Source organism: Rhinolophus ferrumequinum, chromosome 2, assembly GCF_004115265.2.
Source record: "Rhinolophus ferrumequinum isolate MPI-CBG mRhiFer1 chromosome 2, mRhiFer1_v1.p, whole genome shotgun sequence".
NCBI lineage: Eukaryota > Metazoa > Chordata > Mammalia > Chiroptera > Rhinolophidae > Rhinolophus > Rhinolophus ferrumequinum.
Window position 1 is genome coordinate 86,105,241 of NC_046285.1, and position 18,763 is coordinate 86,124,003.

Here is an 18,763-nt window from a genome sequence, read left to right on the forward strand (position 1 = left end):
CAGAATTTCATCTTTTCTTACGGCTGTGTAGTACTCCACTGTGTATATGTATACCACATCATTTTTATGCAATCATCTGTTGAAGGACACTGGTTGTTTCTATGTCTTGGCTACTGTGAATAACGCTGCAGTGAACATAGGAGTATATATATATATCTTTATGGATAAATGTTTTCAGATTTTTGGGGTAGATACCCAGAAGAGGAATTACTGGATCATATGGTAATACTCTTAATTTTTTGAGGAATCTCCATAATGTTCTACATAGTGGCGGTACCAAATTTACATCCCACCAGCAGTGCATGAGTATTCCCTTTTCTCCACATCCTTTCCAACACTTGTTATTACTTGTCTTGTTGATAATAGCCATTCATGCGGTAGTATCTCATTGTGGTTTTGATTTGCATTTTCCTAAAAGCTAGTGAACTTTAGCATTTTTTTCATGTATCTGTTGGCCATTTGCATGTCTTCTTGCTAAGTTGGTCTTATAATCATAGAAGTTACTGAATTCTACTAAGCAGTGCAATAAATTAATAACAAAACATTTAGAATACTGCCGTGTGTCCCTAGTGTCTGAGTTGAGTGACAGGAGTTTTACAAATTCTTTGACTGGTATTCTTCTAGTGAAGTACAATGAAAAAGACACCTGAAACCTAATAAACAATTCTCCTCTGATCATTCAACTCTCTTTAGGCTGGCTGTGCTCTATAAGCAATTTTGATATTGATTGAATTATCAAATAATATAAAGGAAAATCCCTTGCCAGCTCTGACAGCTATATCCCTCATTTTATTCACAAGCTCTTTCTGGGTAAATATTAATTTTACGAGGCCTATACAAATGAGTTTATGAGAATTTAAAGTTGGGAAACGGTGTTTTAGCCACTATGCTGCTATTAAAGTTAGAGTTTTAATATGCAAGCTGTGTTAGTAAGGAATTTAGAAATTGGAATTTGCAGTATGTCCAAGGATAAGCAATGGATCTTTGAGGAAGTCAGAGCAGCAAAAAGGAGGATTAGGAGGGTTGGTGGCAAATGCACTAAAAGGAGAATATAGAAAAAAAAGACCAAAAAAAAGTCATTTTGAAAAAGACCTCAAGCTGAGAAGCTTCAAATTCTCCCAGGATAACTAAGAAAGGGCTTACAGTCTGAGATAAGTGTGAAAAAGACATTTTAGAAGTACCAGTTGTCTCACAACTGAGTCAAAAACAGATATTACTAGTTGATCACACTATTATTTCTTAACAAGCCTTGATGCAGCCAAAAATTGGGTAGTCAATTTACCATCACTGGAAATAGTTATCCTGCCCCAATGGTCATCTATCATCTTTAAACTTTGGTATCAATGTTTTCCTGCTCCAACCGAGAATGTATGGCCCACTGAAGACCAGCCTTCACATTGCTTTATTGGGGGAAACAATTTACTGGAGGGAGAATGTGACGGGAAATAAGGCATAGCTTCATTTCCAAGTGGCCTCAGCAGAGACTCACAGATATATATATTTTTAAGTATAGTTGACATACAATATTAAGTTTTAGGTATACAACATAGTGATTTGGTGTTTATACACTTTATGAAGTGGTCACCACTGCAAGTCTAGTAACCTGTCACTATACAAAGTTATCATGATATTATTGACTATATTCCCTATGCTATGCATTATATCCTCATGCCTTATTTTTTTTTATACCTAGAAGCTTGTACCTCTAAATCCCTTTCCCCTTTTTTGCCCTTTCTCCCGCCACCCTCCAGATCTTGAGGGCCTTCCTGGGTTCCTAGATTGGCAGCCAGCCAGCTGCCCTGTCAGCACATCCACTCACCCTTCCTACAACTACAAATCCTGCCTGTTCTGTTAACTATTTGTGTTTCCTCACATACACTTAAATCATTTTTGAAAAGTCTTACTTTACAAAATAAGTTAAGATGCTTATAACCATCATTGTTTATTGCTATTTTTATTTATTGTTTATGTTAAATATTTGTCTTTGGAAACTTCTAATTAATACCTTGTCTCTTCTAACAACTATTCTTTTCTTTTTATGCCATTATTATTATTATTATTATTATTATTATTATTAGTTTCAGGTGTACAAAGCAACCAAACACCTACCCTCTAACATCTTCTATAACTATTACAATAACATTTACTATTTTCCTTATGCTACATATTCTTGTCATTGACATACAATGTAATTCTACTTCAGCTACAGTTGTACGGTGCATTGGTCAGGTATCTACACAGTGTATGAAGTGATCCACTTAAAAAGTCCAGTGCCCATCTGGCACCTTACATAATCTTTACAACATTGTTGATTATATTCCCCATTCTGTATTTCATATCCCCATGACTATATTGTATCTACTAACTCTAACAACTAACTATTCTTGATTGTGTATTTCCCAAATACAGTTTCTAAATTCAGAATAATAAAATTATCAAGGTGTATTTTGGGTTTCCTAAGAATGCCATTAGGTAATAGAAAAATTTGCTCCTTAATGCTTAAAAAAAAAAAGACAACAAAGACTTTTTTCATTGGTTTATCTAAAATTCTCCACATTTTAGTTAAGTCAAACTTGTTATTAAAGCTTTTGAAATAGCCTATTTCAGTCAACCCGAGAGCTTAGATGAAGTGTTATTAGATATCTTATTGCTATGTAGCAAATGACCTCAAACATCTGTGAGTTAAAAGAACTTTTATTATCTTACAGTTTTTGTGCATCAGAAATTCAGCACAGCTTAGCTGGGTCCTGTGTTTGAGAGTGTTTCACAAAATAATCTTGGTGTCGGACACATCTACAATTTCAACTGGAGAAGGATCCACTTTCAAGAGCCTTAGATTCCTACTGGTTGTTGAAAGAAGTCTGCCCTCAGAGACTTACCCTAGAGGTCTCTCCATAGGGCAGTTTACAACATGACAGCTTGATTCATTAGAGTGAGCAGAGGGAGGGAGTGAGGGAGAGAGAAAGGAAGAGAGAGAGAGAGAGAGAGAGAGAGAGAGAGAGAGAGAGAGAGAGAGAGAGAGAGAGAGAGAGAGAGGAAAGAACTCACAATCTTTTATAACCTATTTTGGAAGTGACGTCCCCTCACTTTTCCTGTATTCTATACCTACAGGAGAAAACACTAAGCCCAGCTTACTTAAAGAAAGGAGATTACACACTTGTGTGAATAGTGGGAGGTGGGAGCTATTTTAGAAATGGTCTATTGCTACGTAAGTAGATAATCTTTTTTAAAGACATGAAGTACTGAAACTGGAATTTAAAAAGTTACGTGTTATAGCCCTCCACCTATTACAGAAATTGAATTTATAATTAAAAATCTTTCACAGAGAAAATTGTACTCCCAGATGGTTTTGATAAGAAAGAAATGCTACCAATCCTATACAAACTTTCTCACAAAATAGCATTCCCACTCATGTTAAGAGACCAGCTTTAACCAGAATGGGCGTAACAAGAAATGGGAAATACAGATCAATGTTCCTCATGGACTTAGATAAAAATCTTGAACAAAATATTAGCAAATTACTATTATAGAAAAATAATATATACAAAGTATTGCATGACATTGTGAAGTTTATCTCGGGAGTGCAAAATTTGATTAACTTTTTATGATTAATCAACCAGATAAACAGAATAATGGGGGGTAAAAGCATATGGTTATCTCAATATATGTAACAACCACATTAGACAAAATTCAACAATCATTCTCCTTGTCTGGAAGTCACTAAGCAAAGTAGAGATAGAAAAGCATTTATACAGTTTGGTAAATAGCCTCTATAAAACAACCAGACCTAACAAGATCAAAGTGTTAAAAACTGAATACTTTCCAGTAACATTGGAAAAAACAAAGGATATCCATTTAAAATAAAGGATATCACCAATTTTGTTTTACCCCCAACTTATACTGGAGGTCCTACAGGCAAGAAAGAGATGTAAAATGCATGCAGATTGAAGAGGAATTATAAAAACTCTTTTTTTATTTACAGATGACATGACTCTCTATGTAGAAAATTATAAATCATCCTCTATAGAGCTATAAGAACTAATAAGTGTATTAAGCAAGGTCTCAGGATACATCATCAATACGTAAAACAAATTATACTTCTATAATGTATTTTAGAGATGAACATTCAAAAAATGAAAATTACAAAAATAAGTATTACGATTTGCAACAGCTTCAAGCATGAAACACTCAGGAACAAATGTAACAAAATATACGTAAGAACAGTTATATGAATTGTGCCTCTGGACCTCTGTTCTTGTCTAATCCATATCCATTTATTTATTTGGCAATGATTGTGCCTGTTTATGTGAAAGTATCACACGTAATATGCTGACTCAGTTCAGCAAATGTTTTCAGAATGTTAAACTCTGACTAACATTGGCACTGGCTTTATATGCTAAGTTTTTCTGTTGTAGCATCATGTCCTTTGAAGTAAGAAGAGAATGAATAACTGACAAACACCAATCATGGATGGATTCAATGAAAGACTTTTGAAAGACTTTTTTCAAATTATTGAGTTCCTAATATTTCAGAAAGTCTGTCAACTATTCTCTCATCAAAGAATTAAGAGATTCACTGATACCTTTAATATATAATTGTTTAAATTTTGGTGTCCTGGACTAAGGAATTGGGTAGTGCATTAAGAAATGTATTTTACAATGGTAAACAAGTGACATCAAACTGGTACAAATACATTTAGAAAGCGTGACAACTTCATTCATACCAGTGGTAAATGAGGCTTCTCCATGGACCTAACGCCATTCTGAGGGAAGCTTTGGTATTAAACAGCAGACATTTCTTTTGACTATGGTAAAATTTATCAAGTTAGAAAAAAAGGGATGGAACAAAATGAGAGATTTTAAGATAACAGTAACAGAAACATAAAATCTAGTGTACTCTAAGGAACAAAAGAGAGTGAATTACTCTCAGACTAATGTATAAAAATCATCCACTGATAATAACAACTACTATGTATATGCAGATTTAGGGAGACTTGTAAATAAAATGTGTATTCCTAATCAATCCATTGGGTCTTTATTCTTTTTCCTGAAGTATTGGAGCTTGTGTTTTTCTAAATTGATTCGATTTTATTATACTACAGGTTTTCATGTAGCCAACTAATATATTGATTGGTTGTTCTATAACGCATTTTAATTGGCAGAAGAGAAAATATTCCATGGAATGCACCCTCTGTGTGAGTATGGACCACCTGAACTCCAGCATTCTGAAGCCTACTAACATACATGAGTCCATCATCTCTTAAGACGTCATATTAACAAGTGATGACATAGGTCAGGGGTAAACCATGTAATGTATTGTCATCAGCCAGCAAAGGTGAAGCTCTCATGTCTAGGAACCCTGGATATTTTTTAGCCAGCTCTGAACTACCATGAGTTGGATTCTTATAAATGTGGCCTTTCTTAAACATCTCAGGGAGCAAGGAACCTCAATTACCAAACTTGAACTGATGACTTGATTCTAGAGGTATGTGTTGGTTGAAAAACACTGCTTTCTTGAGTGATCTATCTGTAGTAAAATATTCGCTCCTGAGCCTGAACAAGAGTGATCTGGGTAAAAATGGATAATTGAATTTTCTCGATGTGATGGTAAATCCATATCAAAACTCTGAACGGCAGGATATATTAAAGCCTGGATCTTGATTTTGATCTTGACATCTGAGTCTCTGAAGAGCTGAAAAAAATTAGAATATGTTGATTAAATCAATTACTTTAATCAAAAAATAAAATAACTCCAATTCAAAAATATATTCTTATACATAAATCCGTAAAAATACAACATAATATGCAATATCTTGACAAAAGTCTTAACGTTAAATAATGTTTAGTACTTGATGCTCATAAATTAAATGTAAGTATTAATTCCCCTAACAAAAAAATCAGTACCACTCTCTTCATAGAATGCAAAAGAGGATCTTTTATTGTAATGAGAATTTTATACTTATGCAACCCAGATTTATAATCTGAGGCATTGCATATATTTAATTCTCTTTCTTATTATTTTGAATATTTTAAATATGTTACTATGTCAGGAAGCATTGAGATATGGGGTAATGCTATTTCTTTTTTAGCTCTGATACTGAGAAAATGTTAGATCTTGGATAAATCTAAGTTTTGTGGAACTATTAATTTTAAATTATTTGAGCACTGCTCTGTCTTTTCTAGGTTTAGTCCCCAAGGAACAATAGAATTTCATAGTTTTTTTCAAGCTAATTTTCCTGTAATGTGCTTCTGCTGCAAGGACAAAAAGCTACTTGTACCAGTCAAAAATATATATCTAGTAACCTATGCTTTTATATTTTTATTTTTGCGTAGTAATATTTGGGTACATTAGTTACAATTTTCAGACTTTCAAAAGGTTGTCTTTTTGCAAAAGCTACCAAATTTATCTTATTTATGTCTGAATTACTGGCATACTCAAGAAGAGTCAAACTGATTATTAACCCACTGAAAAAAAGATATTGCTCTCTTATTAGCTCACTGGCCAGGACTTCCAGTATATCTTTGAATAGAAGTGATGATAGAGTGTATCCAATTTCAAAGAGAAAACTTTTAATAATTAATCATTAAGTATGTTTCTTGTGTTTCTGTTCAAATTTAGAAAGTTCACTTCTATTTTTAGTTAGATAATTCATTTCATCTTTAAAATCACACAGAGAAAGTCAAGAACCATGTGATTTCACTAATATGTGGGATATAAAATTGAAAGCAACAAAGGAACAAGACAAACAAATAAAGAAACAGAAATTCATATGAGTTTAGTGGTTACCAGAAGGTAAGGAGGGAGTCGGCTGGTAGGTAAATGGGGTCAAATATATGGTGATGGAAGAAGAACTGACTCTGGATGGTGAACACACAATGTGCTATATAGATGATATATTACAGAATTGTACACTTGAAACCTATGTAATTTTACTAACTATTGTCACCCCAATCAATTTTAATTTAAAAAATCTTTATAGATACTGAATATTATCTGTAAAAGAACTGTTTTTATTGAAATAATCATATAATTTTCTCCTTTAAATGATTAATTTGGAGAACTGTATTAATAGTTGTTCCAACTTTAAACCTACCACACTTTACTAGAACAAACTCAAGATCATCATGATATACCATCCTTTTAATATGTTGCTCAATTTTTTTGATAGTACTGTTGTTTAGGATTTTGCTTCTATGTACATAAATAATAATGCCTGTAATTTTCACTTCTTACACTGACATTGTCAGGTCAAAAATTAATGTATGTGAGCTTCTCAAAATGCAACTTTCCCTAATTTTTGGAAATATTTTTAGAAGTAGAGATATTTATTTTTGAAGAATTTGTTAGAATTTGTGTTTGAAGCTGTTTAATCCTGGTGTAGGTGTGTGTGTGTGTGTGTGTGTGTGTGTGTGTGTGTGTGTGTGTGTGTGTGTGTGATAAAATTACCATTCACTTTATTTCATGATAATAGAATAATTCTAATTTTTTATTTCTTCTTGCATCTGTTCTGTATTCAATGAATCTTTCCATTTCAACTAAATTTCAATGTGTCAAGTAAAGGTTTTCAGAGAATACTATTGTATTTTTAATGTCTGCAAAATATGTAGCTATATTTTTTCTTCCATTTCTTATATTGGTTTATTTTGATTTCCCTCTTTTTTTTTTAGTCACACCAGAGCTTAATCAATGTTATTATTTTTTACAAGGAACTACATTTGTTGACATCACTGATTCTATTGTTTTTTTTATGATTTCATTTTTTATGTTCTTATCTTTCTCTTCTCTTTCTGTTCCATCTCATCTTTCCTTCTACTTTTTAAACATTTTTTTTTCTTAATTTCAAGAAATGGATGCTTATTTGTCAATTTCAGTCATTTTTGTATATTTACTTAAGACTATATACTTTCCTCTGGATACTGATAGAAATGTATTTCATAGAACATACTATGTAATATTTTTATTGTAATACAGTTCAAAATATTTTCACATTACCATTATGGTTTCTTCTTTCACACTTGGATTAATTAGAAGTATCTTAATTTCAAAGCATGTAGGGGTGTTTAGTTATATTTTATTAGTAATTCAAAGCATAATAGTAACTTTGGAAAGAAGACATAATCAAAACAATTTGATTTCTGAAATTTTGCTGTGCAAACAAATCATTTGGAATTCTTGTTAGTATGCATATTGTTATTCAGGAAGTCTGTGGTGAGACCAATGATTGTTCATTTCTAACAAGTGCCCAGATGCTGTGAGTCCACAGACTGTTCTATTAATGGCAGGGGTCTATATGACTTCAGTTCTTTGATATTGATTGAGACTTGATTTATAACCATGTGTATGCTTGATTAAAATAATGTTTTGTGTGTTTGAAAAGAATGTACACTCTGTTACTTTTTATTTTATATTCATTAGTTCAAATTTGTTAGACATGGTGTTGTAACAATTATTGAAAAAGTTTAGAAAAATTCTTCCACTTTGCATTTATTTATCTATTTTCCCATTCTTCTATCAGTTTTGCTCCAGTATTTTGAGACTATTATAAATTTTGAGACTGTTATAAATTTTGAGACTGTTATAAATTTGAGACTGGATATAAATTTTAAGTTTTTTATCTTCCTGGTGAATGGAATTATCATTAGAAATGTTACACGTTAACTTTAGTAATAGTTTTTGCCTCTAAAACAATTTAATCTGCTGATGAAATAATTACCTTAACTTGTATTTGCATGGCCTATCTTTTTCTATCTTATTTTTTCCATCTTTCTATATACTTATATTTTATTGAATTCTATTTATACAACTTAGGTTGGATTTTTCAATTTTGCCCAGTTTTCCAGTTTGTCTTTTACCTGAAACTTTTAGTTCATTTATATTAAAATCTTCATTAGTTTATTATTGTGTTTATTGTGTATTTCATGTGTTATATGATTTTTTTCTTTCTTCAACATTGGTTTAGTATATTGTTTTAGGATTACATTTTCCTGTGATATCTTTTTATTTGTACATTCTGTTTAGAATTCTTTATAGGCTACACTAGGGATTAAAGTAAAATTCATTAATTTATCAATGCATAATATGAATTATATCTTTATTGTCTTCTTGGACAATAGAAAGTTCTTAGAACACTTTAATATTTTTATTAGTCCTTGATGTAGTAGCTATTGTTATTGTGTATATGAATTTCTTTTGTAATTTTAAATCTCACAGGACGTAATTATTGTTTCATACTATCAGTGTTCATTTTGGTTTGTCAATGTATTTACCACTTTTTTCCTGCACTTTATTTCTTCCTGCCTCTTATCTTCCATCTTGGATTAATGTCCTGTTTGAAATATCTTCTCTAATATCCAAAGTATCAGTATGCTGGGTTGTGAATTCTCTTGAATTATATTGTCAAAAAATGTCCTCATTTTGTCCTCACACTTGAAGAATGTACTCATGTTAGTCTTTCTAACCATTTTCTTGGTGTCTATTCTCTCTATTTTGTATTTTCTATCTTTCAATCTCTCTGTACAATATATGGACAATTTTTCTGATCTGTCTTTTAATTTTCTATTTGTACTGAAGTCTATATACTAACAAACACCTAAATTATAACAGCAAGAGTGAACCCTAATATGAACTATGGTCTTTGGTGGTTATGATGTGTCAATTTAAGTTAATAAATGGTAACAATGGAACACTCTGGGAGGGGGATGTTGATAATATGGGAGGCTGTGTACATGCAGGGCAGAGTATATATTTGAAATATCTTGCTTCCTCTTAATTTTGCTGTGAACCTAAAAATGCCCTAAAAATATAAAACCTTAAAAAAAATCCTACATTCAACATTTAATTTTTATGTTTAATGTTTTCATGTTTTTGAAGTTATATGTGTATTTTTCATATCTCTCAAGTCACTTTTTTATAGTTCCTCCTTCCATGAACATATATTTTCAAGTTACAAAATATGTTATATTTATATTAGATACATCCTATTAAAACATTTTTCCTAGTTACAACAACATTTGAATCTAGGTGTTCCTGTTACCTAGTTCTCATTTCTCTATTTGTCTGTGTACCTGGCTACCTTCAACTCTCTATTGATTGTTCAAAATATATATATCCTCATCCTCAAAAAAATTAGAGCCAACTGAAAAATGTAAGTTATAAAATGATGCCCTTCTATAAATAAGGAAAAAATTCTTTGGGATAGTTGTAAAGATGTTGAGGAAGGAAAAGGGCTTTTAAATTGTTGTTGAACTGAGACTGGAAGGGAAAATAGAGTTTGGAAAATCACATGAACAGAAGGCCTTTCAGGCAGATTTCAGAGCTTAGCCTGGAGAAAAATAAAGATGTGGTGATAGAGAAGTACAGGACATTTGTTATTCCTGTATTTCCAGAGTCCAAGAGAATGAATCAGAGGAAAGAATCCTTAAGAGGAATTTAATAAAACATACTGACACACTAAAAGAATAAAGGAAAAATTGAAACTCTGATAGAAATATTGATCAATTCAGTTTGGTTGATATTAAGAATTTAGATTCACTATACTTGTCACAACTTCACGAATCAAAATATCTTATAAAGTCATTGAAAAGACAAGCCACAATATGGATAGTGATATTTGTAGTACATTTAAATAAGAAAATACTAGTATCTAGCATATATACAAACTCATAAAAGTAAGAAATACTCAAATAATTCAATAGACAAATTGGACAGAAGTCTTCATGACTTCAAGATTTCAGTTGTTTCATGAAAAGCCTAGAATGATTGAGACCCCAAGGAACAAAAATACTGTTTTTCAAGTATATAATTCAAAAGGAATGGATATGAGACAAGCTGGTGGAATAAGCACTGTTTTAACCTTTCCTCGTTTCTACATATTTTATTAAACTGATGTAAAATAGAAATCTTAAGACAATGATGTTAAGGAAGAAAAATATATCCATACAAGCTTCTGAAAAAATACATATAAACAGGGAAAAAACTACAGACATTTCATAATGACAAAAAAGTTACTTCTCCAATAAGACATAGCAATCCTAAATGTGTATGCATACTGTAACAGAGCTTCATAATACAGAAAGCAAGAACTGAAAAAACCAAAAGGAGAAATAGAAATATCCAAAATTGTTAGTTGTAGTTGTACACTCTTATCTCATTAATTGATAGAGGAAGTAAACAGAAAAAACAGTAAGCATATAGAAAATTTGGAAAACACTATCAACCCTACAGATTTTTTTGGGAAAAAATCTCAAGTTAAAAAGGATTGAAATCATATAGAGTATGTTCTCTGTTCATAGCATAATTACAATGGAAATTAGTATCATAATGATTTATGGGAAATCCCCTAGTATTTGGAAATTCAACAACATACTTCTAAATAACTCATTTGTCTAGGAAGAGAGATCACGAGGGAAACTGAAAAAAAAATATTTTGAACCAAATAATAATGAAAGCATAGCATATCAAAATTTGTTGAGTGAGGATAAAGTATTGATTGGAGGAAAATTTATGCTTTAAATGCATATACAGGAAGAGAAGAAAGGTCTAAGGTAAATGATCTAAGCTTCCTCCATTAAAAATTTAGAAATAGAAGAACAAATTAAACCCAAAGCATGGAGGAAAGAAAAACTAAAGAAAATCAATAAAATGGAAAATGGATAAACAAAATTGAATATTGATTCTCTGAAAAGAAACTATAAAATTGATCAATCTCTAGTTAGATTACTCAGGAAAAAAATAAAAGAGAGAAGATGGAATTTACCAATATCAGAAATAAATGAAAGAACATCACCTTAGGTGCTCAGGCCTTCAGTCACAGGGAATGTCAGTCAGTGTGTGCTCAGAGCAATTGGCCCAGCATGTGTGCAAATGTACGAATAGGGCAGTCCAGGGCAGTGAGACCCAGAGAAGTTGGCTGGCGTTGGAACTGGGACTTGGGCGAAAGGAGAGGCTGTGCTAGGGCACAGCATAGGAATTGTCATGGGAAACTGGCTTGCTCCATTCATCCTCAGATGCCACAAATATTAAATTTCCTGAGAACTGTGGGTATTCAACCAGTTAAACTGTCAGCAAATTATTACCAACTAAAAATATACACAGAGACATTGTAACAAAAAATAATATAAGTAAGTTATTAGAATTCTTCAAGTAAATTAGTCTGTGTTTTGAAAACCTGCAGCATTACAAATCCATATGCACAACCATAGACTTTGAAAGAAAAAATAAATTTAAAGATTGCTGTATTTGTTAGAAAATACCACTATATTCATATGAAGCTGTGGTTGAACCGATTATTAATGAGAAAGACATTTTAAAATTATTATTTTTTTTAAATTAAAGAGGGTATTACGCTAAGTGAAATAAGTCAGACAGAGAAAGACAAATACCATATGATCTCACTTATACGTGGAATCTAAAGAACAAAATAAACAAACAAGCCAGATAGAAACAGACTCACTGACACAAAACTGATTATTGCCAGAAGGGAGGGTTTGGAGGGCTGAGTGAAACAGATGAAGGGATTAAAAAGTACAAATTGGTAGTTACAAAATAGTCATGGGGATGTAAAGTACAGCATAGGGAATATAGTCAGTAATATTGGAATAACTATGTATGGTGCCAGGTGGATACTAAACTTATGGGGGGGATCACTTTGTAAATCATATAAGTGTCTAATCACTATGCTGTACACCTGAAACTAATATAAAATAATAGTGAATGTCAACTGTAATTGGAAAATGAATAATAAAAAATACACTTTTAGAAATGAATTATATGCAAACCATGAAGCCACTTTCAGTTTCTTATACAACTTCTGCAAGTTATTGGTAATGCCAGAGGAAACATTAAAATTCCATCGTATAAATGTTTATTTAAAATTAAATTTAGACATACATGAGACTGATTTGTATGAAGAGTTAAATCTTTTAGAAGAAGTGCAGTTAAAGATATGAAAACATAAAGCTTTTTTCTTTAAGAACATTTTATTACTTATGAAAAATAATAAGGGAGTTAGTAGTAGTGAATAACAGCATAAAGTTACAAATTGCAAAATTGTATGGTGATGTAATTTTATATAATACAATGAAGAATAATAATAATTTATATGTATATTTTTAGAAAAATATTTAACTCCAGACAAAAGAGTCATTTCATCCATACAAGAATCATCATTTGTAGATGCACTGAAATTTATATTTTGAAATAATTGATCAGAAATGTGTCTCAGTGTTGTCACCATCTATAAAATACTCTTCCAACAGTTGCATTGGTAGAATGACACTTCTTAAAATTAAAGATTACTAAAAACTATTTACAATCTTGCATTTGCCAAGAGCAAATGATTTCATTTTCAATTATGTGAATTGAAAATGAAGTTGCTAAAAGTATAGATTTTGATGACCTAATGAATGAATTTACAGAAAAGCAAGTCATAAAAATCTTAAGATCAATTGTAACATTACATTAATACATTATTCTTCATTGTGTTATATAAAATTACATCAACATATAATTTTTCAATTTGTAACTTTATGTTGTTACTGACTACTCCTAATACCCCTAATTATATTTCTTAAGTAATAAAATGTTCTTAAAGAAAAAGGTTTTATGTTTTAATATCTTTAACTGCACTCTTCCCCCTGCCTTTTGAACAAGGGATCTCATATTTCTGTTTTGCCCTGGGCTCTACAATTCATGTAGCCAGCTGTGATATGCACTTTGATATGCCCACCTTGGATGATATAGGTGCAAAGATCAGGGGACAGACTATCATGATGTGTCCATATGTAGTATACATGCTGGACTATATCATAAATACCAGTGCACCTTTAAAAAACGATAGCAAAGCTGGCAGTTTTACAAAGATAAAGATATATGATATTTTCTTAGCCTTGTGCAAGCATTCCCACACTTGGTAAACAGTAGTAACAGTACAAGGTCTGACAATTAAGTTTGTGAACTCATCCTAGAAAAAGTACTACATACCTCGTTGCTGAATATCATTACAGTAACATTTGAAGTACTCCCCTTGGGAAGCTATGCACTGACACCAGCGCCTAGTTCACCCTTCAAAGCAATTTTGGAACTCTTTTTCTGGAATGGCCATCAGAGCTGTCATCGCATTACACTTGATGTCCTTAATGTCATCAAAATGTCTTCCTTTCAATATTTCCTTTAGCTTTAGGTAAAGAAAGAAGTCTTTGGGGGCCTGATCAGGTGAGTAGGGAGGGTGCTCCAATACAGTTATTTGTTTACTGGTTAAAAACTCCCTCACAGACAGTGCCCTGTGAGCTGGTGCAGTGTTGTGATGCAAGAGCTCCTTCGGGACCATTTTTACACATACCTTTCTCATGCCAAGATTTTCAGTTAAGATTTTCCTAACTGTTTCTCTATCAATGTTTACTTGGTCTGCTGTGCTTCTCACAGTGAACTGACGATTTTGATGCACAATTTGACGAATTTTTGCAATGTGTTCATCAGTGCTGCTCGTTACTGGCCACTCTGACCTCTCTTCATCAGTGATGCATTCTCTCCCCTCAGAAGAAACATTTAATCCATTTGTACACTGCTGTTTTCTTCATGGCATTATCCCCATAAACTTGGACTAACAAGTCCTTGATTTCCCTTCCACTCTTGCCAAGTTTAACAAGAAATTTAATGTTTGTTCCTTGTTCTATTAAAATAATTCAAGTCCAGACATTCTCGCGAGGGCACACAAAACACGCAACAGCAATAATGAGTGCCACTCAGCAACACACCACCACAAGTCGATATGAACACAGCTGTGAGACACTGATATACCAAGGTTATGAAACCTTACTGAGCTGTTCATACAGTGCTGCCAATGTAAGCACACAGGGGGCAAGTTCGTGAACTTAATTGTCAGAACTCTTATGACTCAGGATGAAAGCCTAAATGCAGAAGAGAAACTTTCTGTTTTCTGAGCCTCTTAGGCAGCGTCTAAGAGCTCCCTGAGGAATAGCTCTAGTGTCCTGGCATGAAGTCAGCAGACAAATTGTCCCCTTCCAAGTCTGTAACCTCTCGTTTTCTTTCTTCGTGCAACTGGTCATCCTGCCAGTGATAAACGCTGGGGCATAAGGTCCATAAATTGTCTGAACTTTCAATGGCTACAGTGATATACTGCATTGATTTATAACAGCTATAGTCCTGATTTAGCAGGTTTAGTGTTTTTCTATAGCAATAAAGGTAGGTTTATTAGGTGGTCTCTTTGTTCTCCAGTATCCAATAACAGTACATTTCATGAATTACACTTTATTTGGTCAGGCTATTTTACCTAGATGGGGTACATAAAATTTGTAACCTCTCTATTCAGGTTAAATTATTCAGTGCCCATAATATCAGAGATACCAAAACTTGATATTCCAAGCTTGAAAGCAGATTCCAAGATTCTTGGAAAGAATGAGACATTTGCTGAGAAGCTGAAATGAATTTGGCAAGAATCATATAAATCCAAATTAAAATGTTTTCCTAAGCTCTTCAGAAAAGCCTTGATTTGCTACTGGAAACATAATTAATCATTAGTATCTATTAGGATTACACAAAACCTAGATTTTGGTTACTATTTAAATTCCAATAGTTTTTCCCCCCGAACAATTTTGGAACTTTTGTCACAGTTGGAAATTTAGAAGTCACAGACATTCCCTGGGTGGGTAAACATGCCTTTAAATGCAAGTGAATCTTTAAATGTAAAAAAAAAATTCCAAATTTGGGTTCATGGTAGGCTCCTGTGACAATTTTCTAGTTTTTTTTTTTTTTTCCCCCCGATTGTCATTTATTTTTTGCTGTCATTTTTGGCTACCTGCTGTGCATTTTGGCCACCTGATGTGGCCCCTTTCTATTGAATGCCTCGCCACCCTTTTTCTGAGAGTATGGTACTACTCCTGACTGGGGCTATCTTTATCCAATATATTTTGATAGATAATGTAAAAGGCATTTCCTGGTGGCTCCTTCTTAGAGGCTTGACTTGCATGAATCATTTTTATTGATCTCAAATCACAAGGAATTTTCAAAGAAGTGGTACTGGGCTAGCAAACTGGAAAAAGTAAAGTTAAATCTGTAGTTCTCCTTATTTATTAAAATAAATTCCAATTAGAAGAAAAATTTAAATGTATAAAGGAAACCATGAAAATATTGGAAGAGAGTAGGGGTGAATTCTCCCATAACCTTTCTAACTATTCATCAAGGTCTAGGAGATATAATTTAAATAGTGACACATTATAATTAAAAAAAAAGAAAGAATAATAAAAGTACTTCATCGTGGCCAGTTTATTATATTAAAGGTAAAAGACAAACTGGGAACAAATTTTGCAATTCCTTTCACAAAGGTGTAATTTTCCTAGTATAGAAAAAATCGAATAAAAACCCAATTAAAAACTGAGACAAAGGGCCTTTCAGATAGTTCAAAGAAAGACATACCAATGGCTCTTAAACATAAATGATTCTCAAACTTATTAATTCATAAGAGAAGCACAAAATAAAATTGAACTATGATACAGTTTATCACTTATTTTAGAAAAACCAAATCCAGAAACCAACAACACGCTTCAACGAGAAACTCACAGGACACAGATATTCTCAAGTCTTATTGGTAGGAGTCCACTGTCATAGGGTGATTTTTCAATAATAGCAAAATTGCAGTTGACTCTATAATTCCACTTCATGGATTTATCATAGATAAAACTACAAATGTTATTGATGTATTATCATTTTATTGTTCAAAAGAACAAAAGTTTCCAGCTCAATAGGCCCGATTAAATAAACTATGGTTTATACAGTTAATGAATCCTATGCAGTATGTAATGGAGTGAAGAAGATTTATATGCGAAGATGTGGCAACATCTATAGGATATGTAATTAAGTGAAACATGTAAAGACTACAATAGAATAAATACTTTCAATTATGTTTTTATATAAAAATGGAAGGATGATAAGAATATGTCTTTTATTATTTGTATTCATAATTATTTGTATTACTTGTATAAAGACTCCCCAGGATGGAACTTTTATTAGGCATTTTTCAGTCAGCCAATCTATAGTGTGTTTTCATGAAAACCTATTTGCATGTGTATAGTATACACTCCAAATCCAATTAATGCTAAATGTCATAGTGAACTACAGAGTAGCTCAAACATGACTTCTAAATTTTGTATGAAATTTTAAATCACACAAAAGTAGAAAAAAGTACAACAAAAAATTGTCACTTTTTTTTTTTACTTTACTAATATTGGAATGAATCATTTTAGAAATATAACCTGAATGCTGCCTTGGTCATTTTTTAGTGGTCCGTTTTGACATCATTCAGTGATACAATAAAGAAGTATGCAGAATTTGTAATAGAAAGCCAAGGGCACATAAAACTTGGAAAACAAAACAAAACAAACTAGAATTCTAGAAAACATGCCTCTATCAGTTAGCAAATATTTTCACTTACCAAATATGATGCGGTTTTTAAAAGAGCATTATTTTCCATCATTCTTCAACATTATCTGGGAGCGGTGTATAAATATAATATGCTAGGAGGATTCCCAATATCAGAAAGTAAAAGGGTTTTGTCCCCATATTGTAACTCTTCTGTTTCTTCCACAAGACAGTATTATACTTTACTTCAGTGCCTGCAAATACAAATAGACGTGGGCAAGCCCCACCCTGAACTATTATCTAACTTCCCAGCCACAGAGTTTCCTCAACACTATACATTCTCATGTGGTGGGAATCAACAAGTAGTGTTACTGACAAGAGCTCAAGTTCTAATGTTCACTTTGTAAAAGAGAATGTTCTCATCTGGCAAGTTCTGTCAAATCTGTCTCATTATTTATCTTCAGAGAGTCACTGGACAAATATTTGTGGAACACCAACTTGGAGAAGAGTATATTAATTCTCAAAGATTCTGAAAAATATAGTAGAACCACATTCCCCCGAGAAGAGAGGAAAGCAAAAGGATTCAAATACAGGTTTTTGAAATATTTAAAAATATATATCTTTATGTTTATTATATCTTTAATAAAAGCCAGATCATCATATGCAAACTGAGTATCTTAAGTGCTATGTAGTGATTGGAGTAGTTTGGAGTGAATAATGGAAAACTTCGTTGCAAAGGTAACTTGGAATCAAGTCTTAGAAATATCCATTATTTGGTAAACTGGAGAAAGATAAAGGACCTTGTAAAATAAAAGGCACTGAAGTAAACTTTGTAAGTCCAATATTTAAAGTGCATTTCTCAGCTTAATATGTAACTTTCTTCTGTTTCAATTTCTACCTTAGTTAATATATCACCTTGAATAATAAGTTGTTAAATAACTACAGAGTCATATCAGAAATGAAGATGTCCTAAGTGTGTCCTTAAGCTAATTCTGCTGACGTTAATGCAAGATTTTTTAATTTTTTTATTTTGGTTCCTGCTCTACTTTCTAGGAAAGCAAGGAATATAATTTGTGTATCCAACTTTTTCTGTGTTGTCAAGAGAATTCCTGCATGGAAGGTAGGAACAATTTCAACTTATAGCAGGACTTGCCCAGAAGAGAATCAAAACTTAATGTTTCATTTCACTACAACTCTCTTGACACTAATGCTCTTACAGAATCATGAACTTTAAGAAACTGACCTGAATCCAGCTGAGATTCTTTCCAGAATAATGATCAATGGGACTTGTTTTAACCTATTGTGTACAGACGTATGGATGCATGTTTACTACATGGAGAGCTAGTTTTGAATTCTTCATTACCACCGCCAATTTGGACCATGCCCCTTC

At 32.4% G+C, this 18,763-nt stretch overlaps 1 pseudogene; it reads right to left on the reverse strand.

The window, feature by feature from the left end:
• Positions 1-2,462: 2,462 nt before the first annotated feature.
• LOC117032911 (arylacetamide deacetylase-like) lies at positions 2,463-8,731 on the reverse strand (annotated as a pseudogene).
• Between the last annotated feature and the right edge of the window lie 10,032 nt (positions 8,732-18,763).